The following is a 17,044-nucleotide window of genomic DNA, read 5'->3' on the forward strand; positions in this document are numbered from 1 at the left end:
CTGGGCAGGTACGGGAGTGTCCCTGCTCTGGGAACGTCCCTGCACTCACCTGGACAGGTACGGGAGTGTCCCTGCTCTGGGAACGTCCCTGCACTCACCTGGGCAGGTACGGGAGTCTCCCTGCTCTGGGAACGTCCCTGCACTCACCTGGGCAGATATGGGAATGTCCCTGCTCTGGGAATGTCCCTGCACTCACCTGGGCAGGTATGGGAGTGTCCCTGCACTGGGAGTGTCCCTGCACTCACCTGGGCAGGTATGGGAACATCCCTGCACTGGGAACGTCCCTGCACTCACCTGGGCAGGTACGGGAGTGTCCCTGCACTCACCTGGGCAGGTATGGGAATGTCCCTGCACTCACCTGGGCAGGTACGGGGGTGTCCCTGCACTCACCTGGGCAGGTATGGGAATGTCCCTGCACTCACCTGGGCAGGTACGGGAGTGTCCCTGCTCTGGGAATGTCCCTGCCCGGGAATGTCCCTCCTCCAGGAAGGTCCCTGCCCTCACCTGGGCAGGTATGGGAGTTGTCCCTGCCCTCACCTGGGCAGGTATGGGAAGGTCCCTGCCCTCACCTGGGCAGGTATGGGAGTGTCCCTGCCCTCACCTGGGCAGGTGCAGCTGCCCGTGCTGACCCCAGGACACTCCAGGGGTGTCCTCCTGCAGCTCCCCCAGCCCTGCCTTTGTCCCAGCAGCTCCGACCGTGGCTTGGATTTCCCTTCAAACCCCCAGGCCTTTCCCCCTCAGTTTCCCCAGTCAACCCCATTGGTTCCCCCTCCCTGCCATGGTGTGCTTCAGGGGCAGGAGCTGATTTACCCATCCTGATAAAACACAATAAATGTGAATAACCTGCAGATAATAACCCAGCCTGGGCTCCTCAGAAACCAGAGCTTCACCAGCTGGGAGCACAGAACCAACAATGGCAGGGAGCGTGTTTGGTGCAGAGAGGTGAGGGTTCTGTGATCCAAACAAAGTTTATTTCTTAAACACAGCTTTGAGAGCTCCAAGGGGGAAAAATCCTGGAATTTTGTTCCCTCTCCCTCCTGCAGAGGATTAAGTTTTACACCCCAGGAATTGTCCAAGGATCAGCCAAGTAAAAATACAGGATTTCTGATTGCACTGGCTCTCCTCAGGAAACACCTCCCACAATTCAAAATTCACATTTTCTGCCTTATCCCTCACTTTGGAGCATCCTTTCAGAGCATGGGTAGGTGCTCTCCCCCCCATTATTTCTTCCTTCCTTCTTTTATCGATCCATTTTGCTTTGGCAATGTGAAATTCCTATTTTTATCAGTCCAAGGCAGCCTTGCTGAGACGTGCTGGGTTCGGAGTGGGAGCGATAAACCCACGGAAACCCGGAGATAATGGCAAAATTTGCCTTCTGGATTTTTGTTCTTCCTCTTCTGCCAAGTTTGAAATGCAAATTGCAGGGACCTGTGGTGTAGTGCTTAAAGCTAAACAAATGCAGCTTCAAGTCAAAAATCTTCTAAAGAGCCAGGAGAGGCTCTGAGGATTCCCAGGCTGGGGCTGGAGCTCGGAAATGCCACAGGAGGCACACTGCATCCAGAACGTGACGTGTCAGGACAATCCAGGCAGCAAATTAATTCCCAGGCTGGCTCTGTGACATTCACCTCAGGTGCCCACTGCTCACCGGCCCTTTCTGCCCCTCATTGTGGTCCTGATAAAATCCCTGCTGTATTTGATACCCTGCATCTCGCTGTGTCCCAGCTGCCAGGCTGGGAATTCCCATCAGTTGTGGGAACCCAGGGAATCCCTCTGGCTGCCCTGGAGGGCTCCAGACCCTGCCCAGGGGGCTCAGAGACCTCAGCACAGAGCCCAGGGACCCTGTGCCCTTGATTCAGCCCTTGGAAAAAACAATTACCAACCTTTATATGAAGGATTACAAGGCACAAAAGTTTAAGTAGAACGATAGTGAATTTATCACAGGGTGGAAAAATAGATTTTTGGGGTTTTTAGAATGGGGATTCAAGGAGAAAGATAAAGGAATCTGGGCATGTCCTTTCTCCTTCTTCTTCCTCTTGGCCTCCATCTCCTGCTGTGATGGTGGCACTTTTGCATTGGTTTAGAGCAGAAGCTCAGTGTCTAACATGGGTGATGGGTATTGGAAAGTTATGGTAAATATTGTACAGGTAGTTTTTAATATAAAAAGATAACACTGCCCAGGGGCAGGCAGAGTGTGTCTGTCTGTCCTGCTGAGCGGACCTGGGCAGGGCAGGAGAAAGAATTTTATAGATAAGGAACAATAAACAACCTTGAGACTGAGAAATGAAGAGCTCTGACTCCTTCTTTGAGTGCCAGGCTGGGAAAAGAGACTTTGTGACACATCTGGGGGTCACTGTGAGCAGCAGAGTCCCGAGAATCAGTGATTGTTTTCCCGAGATGCCAAAGGGTTCCAGGGCATGGGAGCCCTCCCCTCACCCTCCCAGCCACACCCTCTGCTCTGGGAGAGGGGACAGGACCCTGCTGGGGCTGCCTCAGGCCGGGGACACGGGGAGGGAACACTTCTCCTTCCAAAACTTGGGAGGGTTGGCTTCAGAGGAGCCCCTGGAGCTGGGCTATCCATGGGGTTCATCCATTGCTGAGGGATTCCCTGGGCAGGGCAGGGCAGGGCTGGGCTGGGCTGGCACTGCTGAGAGCCTGAGTGCTGGGGCAGAGTTGGGATCCTCGGGACAAGGGACCCGAGGGGCTGGAGAGTGTCCAGGGCAGGGGATGGAGCTGGGCAGGGGCTGCAGAATCCCTGAGGGAGCCGGGCAGGGGCTGCAGAATCCCTGAGGGAGCTGGGCAGGGGCTGCAGAATCCCTGAGGAGCCGGGCAGGGGCTGCAGAATCCCTGAGGGAGCCGGGCAGGGGCTGCAGAATCCCTGAGGGAGCTGGGCAGGGGCTCAGCCTGGAGCAAAGGAGGCTCAGGGGGCCCTTGTGGCTCTGCACAGCTCCTGCCAGGAGGGGACAGCTCCAGGGAACAGGGACAGGAGCAGAGGGAACGGCCAGGAATGCACAACCCTTTCCAGGAAGGGAAGGAATTCTCCCAAATGTACAGCCTGGGCCTGGCCTGGCACAGCTGCCCAGGGCAGGGCTCGGTCCCCATCCCTGACGGGGTTTTTGTCCCTGGGGACACGGTCAGGTGTGGCCTGGCCAGTGCTGGGGATGGCTGCTCCTGTACCCCTGGGGGGTTTTTCCAACCCCAACAATTCCGTGGCTCCGTGCTGCTCCACTCCTGGCTGCCCTGGGCTGCTGGGTGTCCCGTGCTGCCCCTGCTCTGCCAGGCAGGGGTGTCACTGTCCTGGCACACCCCTCACAGCTGCCTGTGTCCATGCCCAGCTCCCAGGGCTGCATTCCCACCCAGCCTTTCCCCTGGACAATCCCACCCCGGGGGCACCAGCAGTGCCAAAAATGTCATGGTTTGACAGTGGCACAATGCCAGTGCCCCCATGAGAATGATCTCTTCCTGGTTTCTGCTGTGAGATGTGGCCAGGAATAAGCAAAGCAGGCTCCCACTTAGAAATAAAAAAAAAAAAAAAATTATGAACTAAACTACAAGGGAAAGGGAAAAAAAGAAACACACAAGGAAAATGAAAACTTCACAAATTCATCTCCTCCTCTTCCCCACCAAATTCCCAATACATGCATCCCCCAAATCACCAACTCTCGGTCCATCACCACCCTTTAGGTAATCAATCCTCAGTTCATCAAGAGGAGAGGAGTCCTTGTACCATGGGCTTCCCCTGGAAACACAGCTGAAGCCTCGTGTGTTTCCGTGTCACTCGTGGCACCGCCTGGAGTACATCTGCCGTCGTGACCTCTCCCTTCCATGCCCCGTGCTCTCACCACTGAACACGGACCAGAGCTGCTCCTAGGGTTGTCTTTTTAAGGATGCTTTGTCCCATTCCAAAAGGAGCAGTCTCTCCTTTGGGACACCTGTCCCCACAATCTCTCCTTTGGGACACCTGTGCCCCCCAAATTTCACCCCCTGGGGCCGAGGGGCACCAACACTGACCCCTCTTGGCTCTGAGCCATTGCCTCCCCCTGGATGCAGTCTCTGTGTCACAAGGAATCAATCCCACCCCGCTGGGCACCAGCAGATCTCTGCTCCACACCAAAGCTGGGCAAGAAAACACTGAGATTTAACTCACCAGCCCTTGGCAGGTTTTTCTGGGGCAGAAATACCAGGGAAGGATCATTTATCATAAGCACATTCCTCTAATATTCAGAGAAACAATTTTTCAGCTCTGAGTTATCTGTTATGGCTCCTTTTATGTTCTCGTTCCTTACTACGAGTTTCTGTTCAGGAGGAAAAAAAATAAGTTTATTTCAGAGTGACTGGAGTCCTACATGCAGCTCTTGTGTGAGATGTTCAATATTTTATGATTCCTTTCTTCTTAAGTATTTCTAAGAGGCAGAACGTCGCCGGCTGCCGAGGAGAAATCGGATTTGTTACCATTGAACAATCCTCAGAAAAGGAGATGGAACCACAGAGGTGTGGGGGAAGCTTAAAGGTTGAACTCTTGCATCTCCAAAGGAACACAGAAGGCAGCTGGAAATAAGAGCTGTGGCTTCTGACCTTTGTGCCATCCCAGTTTTGAAAGAGAATCCGGGATTAGGAGCCAGGGGTGAATTTTGGTTCCAAGGCTGTCGTTGCCTGGCATTGGTGCAGGGAGAGGATCCCCTGTCCCTGGGAGAGGCTGCACCCCTGTCCCTGTCTGCCCTGGGCAGGACCCCAGAGAATCCCAATGACCCTTCTGGGCTGGGAAACCCTCCCAGGGCCACCGAGCCCAGCCTGGGGCTGATCCCCACCCTGTCCCCAGCCCAGGGCTCCGAGTGCCACCCCCAGGAATTCCTGGGACACCTCCAGGGATGGGCACTGCAACCCTGCCTGGGCAGTTCCAGTGCCTGAGCCCCTTTCCATGGGGAAATTCCTGCTGCTGTCCAACCCAATCCTCCCCTGACAGAACTCGGGGCCATTTCCTCTCCTCCTGTCCCTGTTCCCTGACTCTCCCCCGGCTGTGCCTTCCTGGCAGGAGCTGTGCAGAGCCACAAGGGCCCCCTGAGCCTCCTTTGCTCCAGGCTGAGCCCCTGCCCGGCTCCCTCAGGGATTCTGCAGCCCCTGCCCAGCTCCCTCAGGGATTCTGCAGCCCCTGCCCAGCTCCCTCAGGGATTCTGCAGCCCCTGCCCGGCTCCCTCAGGGATTCTGCAGCCCCTGCCCAGCTCCCTCAGGGATTCTGCAGCCCCTGCCCGGCTCCCTCAGGGATTCTCCAGCCCCTGCCCAGCTCCCTCAGGGATTCTGCAGCCCCTGCCCAGCTCCTCAGGGATTCTGCAGCCCCTGCCCAGCTCCCTCAGGGATTCTGCAGCCCCTGCCCGGCTCCCTCAGGGATTCTGCAGCTCCATTCCCTGCCCCTGCTCCATCCCCTCCACATCTCTGGTCCTGATGGTCCCAAAGTGCCCCCAGTTTAACCCCCTCAGGCCCTCCTGGAGCAGCCACATGTTCAGGTTTTCCCAATCTCAGCAGCACAGAGGTCACCACGAGGTGGAAATTCTGCTCCAGCAGCAACGTGAGCCCAGGAGGAGAAAGAAAATGCATGAAACTGCAGATGAAGAAGAAATAGTGCTAAAAAGGTCATCCAACTCTTCCTCCTTTCCTTCTCTTACTTCATAAATCATTTTGTTTATGTAAGGGAGAACAATAAAGCAGGCCAGATTTAGAAAACATTTTTTCCTGTCAACAAGCAGAATGATTGATGCTGTGCAAAACCAGTATCTAAGTAGGAAAAAAAAAGCTTTCAGGGATGATTTACTGAAACCCACCGAACAATTGGATTTGGATGCTGAAAAATAGCAACTCCTGAGACTAAATTAATTAATGAAATATTTGGGAATGGCCTTGACTAGTTAGGACTAAACAGAAAGGGGGTGGGGGGGGGACTGCGTAAGATTGTGTTCAACTCCAACCTACTCTCCACATTATAAAGGAAATTATTTAAGAACAACAATGCAGCCCAAATATCTGGAGGCAGAAGAGGAGCCTTGAGCAGTGGAGCCTTATCAGGAGGCCTTGGTGGCCGTGTGACAAGGTGTGAGTGGCTCTGGGATGCCAATTCCCAGCTGGGGTCCCACAGTGTCCCAGTGTCTCCTGCCCTGCATTCCTGGGAAGGAGTTCAGGAGGGCTCTGCAGCTCAGGAATGGGATGGAGGGACTGCAGGGTGACAGAGTGACAGGACAGGGACAGCTCTGCAGCTCAGGAATGGGATGGAGGGACTGCAGGGTGACAGGACAGGGACAGCTGTGGAGCTCGGGAATGGGATGGAGAGGCTGCAGGGTGACAGGACAGGGACAGGGACAGCTCTGCAGCTCAGGAATGGGATGGAGAGGCTGCAGAGTGACAGAGTGACAGGACAGGGACAGCTCTGCAGCTCAGGAATGGGATGGAGAGGCTGCAGGGTGACAGGGTGACAGGACAGGGACAGCTGTGGAGCTCAGGAATGGGGTGCAGAGGCTGCAGGGTGACAGGACAGGGATTCCCTCATCCAGGGAAGGGGAGAGGGACATTTCCCTCTCCTGGGATGGCTGGGGATGCCTGTTAAACTGGGATGCTTGCCCTGGCCAGTCCCAGTGTCTATAGAAACACGAGCCTGCCCACTTGGCTGGGAATATTTTGGGACCTGGCTGGCCCAAGATGAATTTTCTTCTCCATGCTCAGCTTTGAAGCCTTGGCAACACACAAACACTGCATTGATCCCAGCCCTTTGCCACAGCTCTTGCCTGGCTGAAAATCTGCTCCAAGGGTTAAACACCGAGGGATTGAGAGGTGCCAGATTGAGACCCAAACCCCCCTGGGATGCTCCAGCAGCACAAGAGCAGCAGATCCACACGCTCCCAGAGGAACAACGTGGGCTCAGAGCATCCTGCTCCCTTTGGAATTAAACCCACACATCCTGTCTGAGGTTGCAAATGCAAGGTGTGCCTGGGGGTATGTGTTCTGTCAGCATCTGTCAGAGGTGGGGCAGTTACCCTCTGCTCATTGGGCAGTTTTATTTACCTCTTCCACAACCAATCCTCCCTCCTGGACACCCCATTCCAGGAGGAATTTCCCCAAAATCCAGCCTGACCCTCCCTGGCCCAGCCTGAGCCCTTTAGGGTCCCTGCCTGGACACCTCCAGACCCATTTGTCACCAGCTGCCCAGAGTGACAGGCTTTTATCCCTCACTGAGGCTTTCAGAGGAGGGTTTTGTGCTGCTTTCCACAAGATTTATACCCAACCTCCATCTCTTGCAGGTAAAGAGAAATCACTGCACTTTTCCCCTTCTAGCTGATGTGGGTATTAATCTCCAGGAGCCTCCACACTGAGTCCATCACCTGCAGGCATCCACCTTAATGCAGAGCAGTGGCTCAGGAGGGGCTGGAACCAAAACACACTGGCAATAATCCCTCTCTCCTCCCATCCATCCCTGCTCTCCCAGCTCTGAGCTGTGTGAGGCGTTCCGTGTCCTGCCTCTGAGCAGCAGCTTTTGTTTCCTATGGATCTCCAATTTCCAGATTCACTCTCCTGACGTGGCTGAGAATGAAGCTTGAAATACAGAGGTTTCTCCCAGGCAGGATTTATGTGAGTTTGACTAAAACCCGAAGAATAATATCTACAGTTCCTCGAGGAGAAATGATTTTTAACTTCAGTACTTTGCCTGAAGGACACGAAGCGCTTCCCAGAAAACCATTCTCACAGAGAAATGCAACCCCCAGCAGAAATCTCTGGGTTTTGCTGGAAAACATTCCTGTTTCACTGCCCCCCATACCCAGGCAGCTCAGGAAATCCATGGCTGGAGCTGCTGAAATGGCCCTGACACCCATGCACTGGGCAGGGGAAATAAAAACAGCAGATCCTGGAAGGGAGGGGATGTGCTGCAGACAACTTCTATGGAAAATCCTTTCCTTAGGATCTTTTCCTCCTGAGAAGCTGAGAGGCCTCAGGAACAAAATGCAAACAATGGTTATCTGCTGCTGTGGGATGCAACAGGTGGGTCTGGGATTGGGCTCATGTGCTTGTTTCTAATTAATGGCCAATCACAGCCCAGCTGGCTCAGACTCTGTCCGAGCCACAAGCCTTTGTTATCATTCTTTGCTATTCTATTCTTAGCCAGCCTTCTGATGAAATCCTTTCTTCTATTCTTTTAGTACAGTTTTAATATAATATATATCATAAAATAATAAATCAGCCTCCTGAACCATGGAGTCAGATCCTCGTCTCTTCCCCAGTCTGAAAACCCCAATGAACACGGTCACAGGGGTGTGGGTGATGTGCATTTCCATGGGAAAACACGGATAAAATCCAGCAGCAGGAACACCGTGCAGGAATCAAGGGGCATTCTGAGACGTGTCCAAAGCACAGGGCTCAGTCTAGAAAGTGCATTTAGGGCTGATTGCTTGCTCCAGAGCTAGTTTAACTGGTCAGATCTCAGAACCCCAGAATCCCAGAGCAGTTTGGGTTGGGAGGGACCTTAAACCCCATCCAGTGTTCCCACCCCTGCCATGGCAGGGACACCTTCCCCTGCCCAGGGTATCCAGCCTGGCCTTGGGCACTGCCAGGGATCCAGGGGCAGCCACAGCTGCTCTGGGAATTCTGTTCCAGGTTCTGCCCACCCTCCCAGCCAGGAATTCCTTCCCAAGAAGTTTCCTCTTGTATTCCTCACCCCTGGATCCCAACGCCCTTGCCTTATGATAAATTTCCATGCATTAATTAAAACCAGGCTCATTATTCATTTTAGCTCCTTTGCACAGATCCTGGGACGGTTTTTAATGAGCTCCCGAGCTGTACAGGTGCAGTTTGGTTGGACTGGAGTTCACCCACGTCACCAGCAGCACGGAGCAGCCTGGAGCAAGCAGCTCACACAGAGAAAGTGGATTTTGGATTTTCTGGGCTGGGCAAGGGGGATTGGCCAGTTTTGGGGCATTCAGGAGCCTCAGCTGTGCAAGTCCCTGCTGCTCTGTGCATTCCCACACACACTGTGCTGCAGCTCTTCCCACAGATCCTTTATCACAGCCCATAAACCTCACCATTTATTTATTCATCCATTCCCACCAGTGATGCTCGGGACCTCCTGGAAACAACGTTTATTTTCATTTTTTAGCGGTTTCTCAGCAATATAACATTTCCCAGTGTTAACACCACCAGCAGCAACTGTAAGTGCTGGTGAGGAGCCAGAGTTCAACCCTTCTGCTTTAGCACATGGAATTTATTTCCCTGTTCTCAGCCCAGCCCTGTCCTGTCCAGAATCACAGAGTTAATGGATTAGCAGGGCAGGAACAGCTAATTACTGGAACATCAATGTCTCCATGCTTTGGAGGATCAGAGGTCACAGAGAAATAGATGTGGGTTTAAATCAAGGCTTTGATTGTGAGCTCATCCCAAAGAGTAATTAGCAGTGTGTGTTAGTGCATGAAACAACTGTTAATTATGGGCTGTGGGGCAAAACTTCTGCTCCAGCGAGAAACTTCAGCCCTGCAGCTCCTGGATTTGAGACCAGCTGATCCTGACAGAACCACAGGATCATCCAGGTTGGAAAATTCCCTGTCCCAGCCCCAGGGTCCAGCCTGGCCTTGGGCACTGCCAGGGATCCAGGGGCAGCCACGGATCCCATGGAAGATTCCTTTGGAGGAAGCTCTGGTCAGTTGGAAGTGTCTGGCACAAGTCAAGGCATCCATTGATTTCCTCAGTAAATGAATCAGGTCTGTGGAGTACAAATTGATCCAAATATTGGGATTTTCCCATGTAAATGTCAGGACTCTACAAACAGCAATTAATGAGAGACAAGGTGAGCACGGGGGGGTTGTGGAGGCATTTTGGGGAAATAAATGGAAATAGCAGGCATTGCTTTCAGGGGAGCTGCCCTGCTGGGGGCTCAGGCTCTGCCCCTGGCTCTGGGCAGGTGGGCAGTGAGCCCCTGGAGCACCCGGAGCTGCTGGGGAGAGAGAGGGGAAATGGGAACAAAGGAAGAACAGTCCAAAGGAAGAGAGCAATCGTGAGCAAGAACATTCCCATTGGAAATGGAACACGAAGAACTGCACAGGACAAGGTTTTTGTTCTGAACATGAGACGAAACCTAAAATTGCTCAAATCCTTACATTTCTATCAATGGCCTTAATACACTTTGCCATTTCATTGTACAAAACCATCCTTTACCAGAGTATCTGTACTTTTTAAAATAAACCGTGCTTTTAATTTTAAAAACCCCTCAACATCCCATGAAAAGCTACAGATGGAGTTTCCATAGAGAGCTGTTTGAGTCCCTCTCCCATTGAGCAGGTCCTCAGCAGAGCCTTGCTGCACCTGCTGCTTTACATCTCTGAATATTCATGGTCCAGCCCGGAGGAGGGGCTGGGGGGCTGTCCCAGCACGGGGAGGGGTCCCAGGCCCTGGGCTCAGCCCACCCCACCCAGCCCCAGCTGGACCCCAGTGCTCAGCTCAGGGGCTGTGCCCAGAGTGGGGAATCCCTCCCTGGGGCAGGAGAGGCCCTGGAATGGAATTCCCAGAGCAGCTGGGGCTGCCCTGGATCCCTGGCAGTGCCCAAGGCCAGGCTGGACACTGGGGCTGGAGCACCTGGGGCAGAGGGAGGTGTCCCTGCCATGGCTGGGGTGGCACTGGGTGGGATTTGAGGCCCCTCATACCCAAACCAGCCGAGACTCTGATTTTATGAGCTCCACCTCCTTGACCTTCACTTGGAATCCTTCTATTGATTTTTTTTTTTTTTTTTAGTGAGGGTAAAACCAGAGCTCGCTGTGACCCTGCAGTGTTTGTATGGGAGCAGCACCCCAGAGACTCCAGGGACCCAGAGGGACCCCAGAGAACCCAGGAACCCAGAGGATTCAGGGATCCAGAGGGGTGCAGGGATCCAGAGGATTTGGGTAACCAGAGAATCCAGGGACCCAGAGGATGCAGAGGGATCCAGAGGGATCCAGGGACCCAGAGGGATCCAGGGACCCAGAGGATCCAGAGGGATCTAGAGGGATCCAGGGACCCAGAGGATCCAAGGATCCAGAGGTATCCAGAGGAATCCAGGGATCCAGAGGGATGCAGAGGGATCTAGAGACCCAGAGGGATCCGGAGGATCCAGAGCGATCCAGGGACCCAGAGGATTCAGGGACCCAGAGGATCCAGGGACCCAGAGGGATCTGGAGACCCAGAGGATTTGGGGACCCAGAGGATTCAGGAACCCAGAGGGATGCAGAGGGATCCAGGGATGCAGAGGGATCCAGCAACCCAGAGAATCCAGGGACCCAGAGGGATCTGGGGGACCCAGTGGATCCAGGGACCCAAAGGATCCAGGAACCCAAAGGATCCAGAAGGACCCAGAGGGATCCAGGGACCCTGGGCAAGCCCTGTCCAGCAGTGGTGCCTCTGCTAGGAGGCCACTCCGACACAAGAATAAATCTCCACGTGGTCATTTATTACAAATTCTAATGCAAACAGAGACAGGGATTTTTTATTTCTTCCTTCCGAGCATATGTAGAATTTTAACACAAGCGTTTTATTAAAATCAGAGCTATGAATCATTCATGGCCAACAAGTGACTCCCACTCGTTGGCAGAATGACCCAAGCTTGGCTTCTCACTGACAACAAATAAAGCAGTGCTTAATGAGCCCAGACAGGTTGTTCTGAAGGCATGGGAGAAGCAAAATCAGGTGGATTTTTAGGACTCAAAATAAAAGATATATTTTGTCAGCATCTCACTGGGTTGTGGGGTTTTTTTCCTTTTTTGAATAATGAATGGAATGATGAATTGTTTTAAGGCAGTGCTAATGCTGGAGTGCTGGGTGAGGGATTCAATGGAGAGGCTGTCAGGGCTCTGCTGTTTCCCTGACAAGGCTGACATGTCCCTGTGACACCTGACGTGCCCAGCCACGGCTGCAAGATGGAATTGTCACTCTGCATTACCTGGCACCTGCAATTACCTGGCTGGAGAGGAGAGAAGAGAGAAGGGAAGAGAAGAGAGAAGAAGAGAGAGGAGAGAAGAGAGAAGGGAAGAGAAAAGAGAAGAAGAGAGAAGAGAGAAGAAGAGAGAGGAGAGAGGAGAGAGGAGAGAGAGAAAGGAAAGGAAAGGAAAGGAAAGGAAAGGAAAGGAAAGGAAAGGAAAGGAAAGGAAAGGAAAGGAAAGGAAAGGAAAGGAAAGGAAAGGAAAGGAAAGGAAAGGAAAGGAAAGGAAAGGAAAGGAAAGGAAAGGAAAGGAAAGGAAAGGAAAGGAAAGGAAGCTGGGTGGGGCTGGCAGCACCCTGGGCTGTGGCAGTGTCCCTCCCATGTCCCTGCCATGGAAGCAGAGGAGCTTTAGGGTCCCTTCCAGCCCAAGCCATTCGATGGTTCCCCGGTGCGTGGATGCCTCCAGCTCGCAGGGGAGCGGTGCCGCTCTTGCAGGGGGGAGCCCATTCCGGTGAAGAGCTCCCAGCTGCCAGAGGTTTCCCATCCCCGGGGCCGGCGGTGCCCGGCACAGCAGGACCCGGACCCGCCGTGCTCCCGGGGCCGGCTCTGCCATAACCATGGCAACGTGGGATCGCTGCTGCGGAGCTGCGACACGGGCAGGAGGCAGCGACACCCTGGGGATGGAGGGCAGCGGGGGCAGACTGAGCCGTGGGCACTGATCCCACGCTGGGGACAGACCTGCCTCAGCTGGGACATCCCGGGATCCTTCCTGCCTCAGCTGGGACATCCCGGGATCCTTCCTGCCTCAGCTGGGACATCCCGGGATCTTTCCTGCCTCAGCTGGGACATCCCGGGATCCTTCCTGCCTCACCTGGCACCTCCCGGATCCTTCCTGCCTCACCTGGCACATCCCGGGATCCCTCTGTCTCACCTGGCACATCCCAGGATCCTTCCTGCCTCACCTGGGACACCCCAGGATCCTTCCTGCCTCAGCTGGCACCTGCCGGGATCCCTCTGCCTCACCTGGGACCTCCCGGGATCCTTCCTGCCTCAGCTGGGACATCCCGGGATCCCTCTGCCTCACCTGGGACATCCCGGGATCCTTCCTGCCTCACCTGGGACATCCCAGGATCCCTCTGCCTCACCTGGGACATCCCGGGATCCTTCCTGCCTCACCTGGGACATCCCAGGATCCCTCTGCCTCACCTGGGACCTCCCGGGATCCTTCCTGTCTCACCTGGGATTTCCTGGGATCCCTCTGTCTCACCTGGCACCTCCTGGGATCCCTCCTGCACCCATCTCTGCCTCACCTGGCACCTCCCGGGATCCCTCTGCCTCACCAAGGCTCTGCACCGTCCCCTTGTCACAAGTTTGGGCTGGGATCTGACCCAGCCTCAGGCAAGGTGTGAGGGACTCATCTCAGGAGGGTTTGGGGAGCAGGTCTGAGCTGAGGAGGTGCTGAGCTGCCAGCCCCCAAACCCTCTGGAGGCTCCCCAGAGAGGGCTCTGGCCCTTTCGCTGGTGGCAAACAGCCTTGTGTGGGATTCCCAAATTCCCCAGGAGCCAAGAACACCCGGGGATCTCCTTGGACATCCAGAGGATCAGGTGATGGAGCTCTAGGGGATGGAGCTCTAGCAATGACCCAGCAAACCATGGAGGGCCCTCTGGGCTGCTCCCGTCGGGGCTGCTCGGTTCCTTCAGCCAAACTCCTCCTCGTTGGTTGGTTGGTTGTTGTTTCATTTTGTTAGAACACAATTTGGAGAAGAAGCCAAACATTTCCTGTCAGGGAGATGCAAAAAGCAGAGAGCAGCAGTGAACTCCAGGTGTGAGGAGCCCCTTCAGCACCCGGAGGAGCCAAATTCTGCCCCAGAGTTTGGTGCAGGTCAACGCCTTTGACACGAACAGGGCTCAGAGTAAAAATATTTTAGTTAAAATCAGTGCAAAAACTTGCTGCTGGAGTTTCTTCTGGAATTGTTCCTTACCCTTTAAATGTTCAGCTGGCACATTCCCATGGACTGGGATCCGTGTGAACAGACTGCAGCACTTGTTTGTGGAGGCAGACTGCCAGAGGGAGAGATGCTCTGGCAAATACATTTCATTTACAAGAACAAAGCAGAAAATTGTGGTTCAAATCGACAGCTGTGAAGGGGTTAATTGTTTCTGAGCCCGAGTCACACTTTGGTCACCTTCACACCAAATTTCAAGGAGTAAACTTGAAACTGCAGGAGCGGCTGGATCTGCAAAGCCTCGCAGGGAGCACTGCCACGGGCAGAGGTGGAAAGCCAAAGGTGAGGAAGGCCTGAAAGCACAGAAACCTCCCCGGGCAGGGCTGCGGCCTCCAGGGAGGTGCTCAGGTGCCAGGGATGGACATTCCTGCAGGTGGGAGCTCCAGGAACTCCTGGTTAGTGGTGCAGTGAGGAGAGCAGGGCAGGAGCAGCGCCCAGCAGAGGTTAATCACTGCTTGTTTTCCTTGACAACCCCTCCCCAAATGATGAACCTTTTCCAACCTGCCTTTTACAAATATATATATTAGATCCCCTTTTTACCTGCCTCAGCTCCACTCCTACACTTGCCCATTAAAGAAATTTGTGATCAAAACCAGGTCCTTTGAAGCACAGTAATTAATGCTGTTAGTGGGGGCATTATTTATCCTGCATCTCACATCTGGGGTCCAAACACACCTTTGAAATGTACAAATATTGCCTTTTCCCTGCGTGTTTTTTGGGAACACACACTCGGGGAGCAGGTCTGGAGAACAGGATTCCTGCTTTTCCTGCTGGGAGTGCCCCTCCTGGGGTGACACAGGAGCACAGAGCCCCTCAGCACCATTGCCCAGCATCCCACAGGTGCTGCAACCCAGCCCTGCCCACCTGCACTGCCAGGCTGGAATGCTGGAAGAGCCTCCGGGGACACTGGAAAAACAGAGTGGTGGGAAGGAGGAAAGTTTGACAAGAAAGTCTCACAGATGTGTGTGTGCTTGGCAGAAAGATTTGTGAATGTCGAGTCTGATGAAGGAATAGAGATGGAAGCGAGTTTTGATACAGAAGACAAGAATTGCTGAGCCAGTCTCACTGGATAACCAAGGAGGCACAGGGTGTGTGGGTTAGAAGGGGTTTTTATGGCTCAGAGCAAAGGATAAACCCACCCCAAACAAGAAGATGTTTTCACCAAGCAGGGAGAGAGCACAGGCAAACAGGGCAGCAAATGTGGCAAGGAGAAAAAAGGTCTCAGAATTTTCCACGGCAAGAAAACTGAAAAACAACTCCCAGCTTAAACTGTGATGTACTGACTGTTAGTGACTGGAGAACAGTGACATGAATATGGTAATTACAGGAGTTATGATGGGCTAGAGATAATAGTTAAAGTGTGGATTGGTTCTGCTGTGTGAAGGTGCTCAGCAAAGAAAAGTTTGTAATGCATTGTGACCAAAAGAGAAGTATAGAATGCATTGGAACCAAAAGAGAAGTCTATAATGCATTTGTAACCTAAACTAAGGGTGTCCAGGCCTGCCTGCAGCTGGAGCTGACAGCTGTGGGCACAGCTCTGCCACCCACCACCCTGGACTGCTGGAAAACCTTGGATGGAATAAACTGCATTTTGTATACAATAAACTGCATTTTGGACACAATAAACTGCATTTTGTATACAATAAACTGCATTTGGATACAATAAACTGCATTTTGATACAATAAACTGCATTTTGAACACAATAAACTGCATTTTGTACACAATAAACTGCATTTTGGAGAGCCCCTGGAGTCCTGCATCCCTCATTTCAGCTCTTACACCGGAGGAGGAGGCTTTGCTGTCCTCACAGAAGGATCTGCACCAAGCTGGAAAAGGAACAAATGACAAGGTTTTGTGCTGTTTCTCCAGTCTGACAGACTCCTCTGATTCCAGAGGGGAATCCTGCAGTCCTCTCCTGAAAGGCACCCCAGAGGAGGGGAACAGAAGGAAAATGAGAGGAAAACAGCAAGAATCAAGGAACAGTTTCTTGGATAAGCTCGGAAGCACAGGCTGGCGTGGCTTGGGAGAGGCCCCACAGCTCAGTGACTTCTCCTGAAACGAGCCAAACTTGGCTTCATTTCATCTGGCTTTGAAGACTGAGCTTAAAAAGCTAAACCCTGTGGCTCCAGGAGATGCTGGGCTGAGCTGCCAAGGCCAAGGGAATTGAGGGCAAGCCCAGTTTGGCTTCCCTGCCAGAGGAGTGAGGAGCATCCTGATCCCTGAGTGAGCCCAGCCCTGCAGCAGCTCCTGCCAGGAGGGATTTGCTGGAGAAAATCCCACCTCTCCATCACGCTGAGGCTGCGGGGAGGCTCTGTCGGTGGTGGAGGCAGGGGGGGACGCGCTGCTGCTGTTTGGGAGCAGGATTTGACGGGCTGTGATCCCTTGCTGCTGCAAGCCCCTGTTACCCCGGGATCAGGGCTGCCAGGGCTGGGCAGAGCAGAGCCCTGAGCTGAGCACGGCCGGCTGGGAAGGCTCCTCCTCTGACAGCTGAGGGGTTCCACTGCTGCAAGCATTCCCCACTGCTGCCTCCACAACGGCACACAGAACCAGGGGATGCTGGCAGAGCAGGAGCAAACACGTTTAGGAGCAGCTTGGGGGGAAATGCAAACTCCCACAGCCAAGGAAGCTGGGCCTGGGATCCATCACCCCTTCAGCACCTCCAGCAGCAGGAGGGGAACGGCCAGGTGGGATCTGTCGCAGACATCTTTGATGGAAAATCCTTTCCTTAGGATTTGCCCTCCTGAGAAGCTGAGAGGCCTCAGGAACAAAATGCAAACAATGGTTATCTGCTGCTGTGGGATGCAACAGGTGGGTCTGGGATTGGCCCATGTTGGATGTTTGTAATTAATGGCCAATCACAGCCTGGCTGGCTCGGACACAGAGCCCCAGCCACAAACCTTTGTTATCATTCTTTCTTTTTCTATTCTTAGCCAGCCTTCTGATGAAACCTTTTCTTCTATTCCTTTAGTATAGTTTTAATGTAATATATATCATAAAATAATAAATCAGCCTTCTGAACCATGGAGTCAGATCCTCGTCTGTTCCCTCAGCCTGGGACCCCTGTGAGCACCCTCACATGGATCCACATCCCCCTGGGAATCTCCCGGCCCTGGGCTGTGTGACACAG

Source organism: Molothrus aeneus, chromosome 9, assembly GCF_037042795.1.
Source record: "Molothrus aeneus isolate 106 chromosome 9, BPBGC_Maene_1.0, whole genome shotgun sequence".
In the NCBI taxonomy this organism is placed as follows: domain Eukaryota; kingdom Metazoa; phylum Chordata; class Aves; order Passeriformes; family Icteridae; genus Molothrus; species Molothrus aeneus.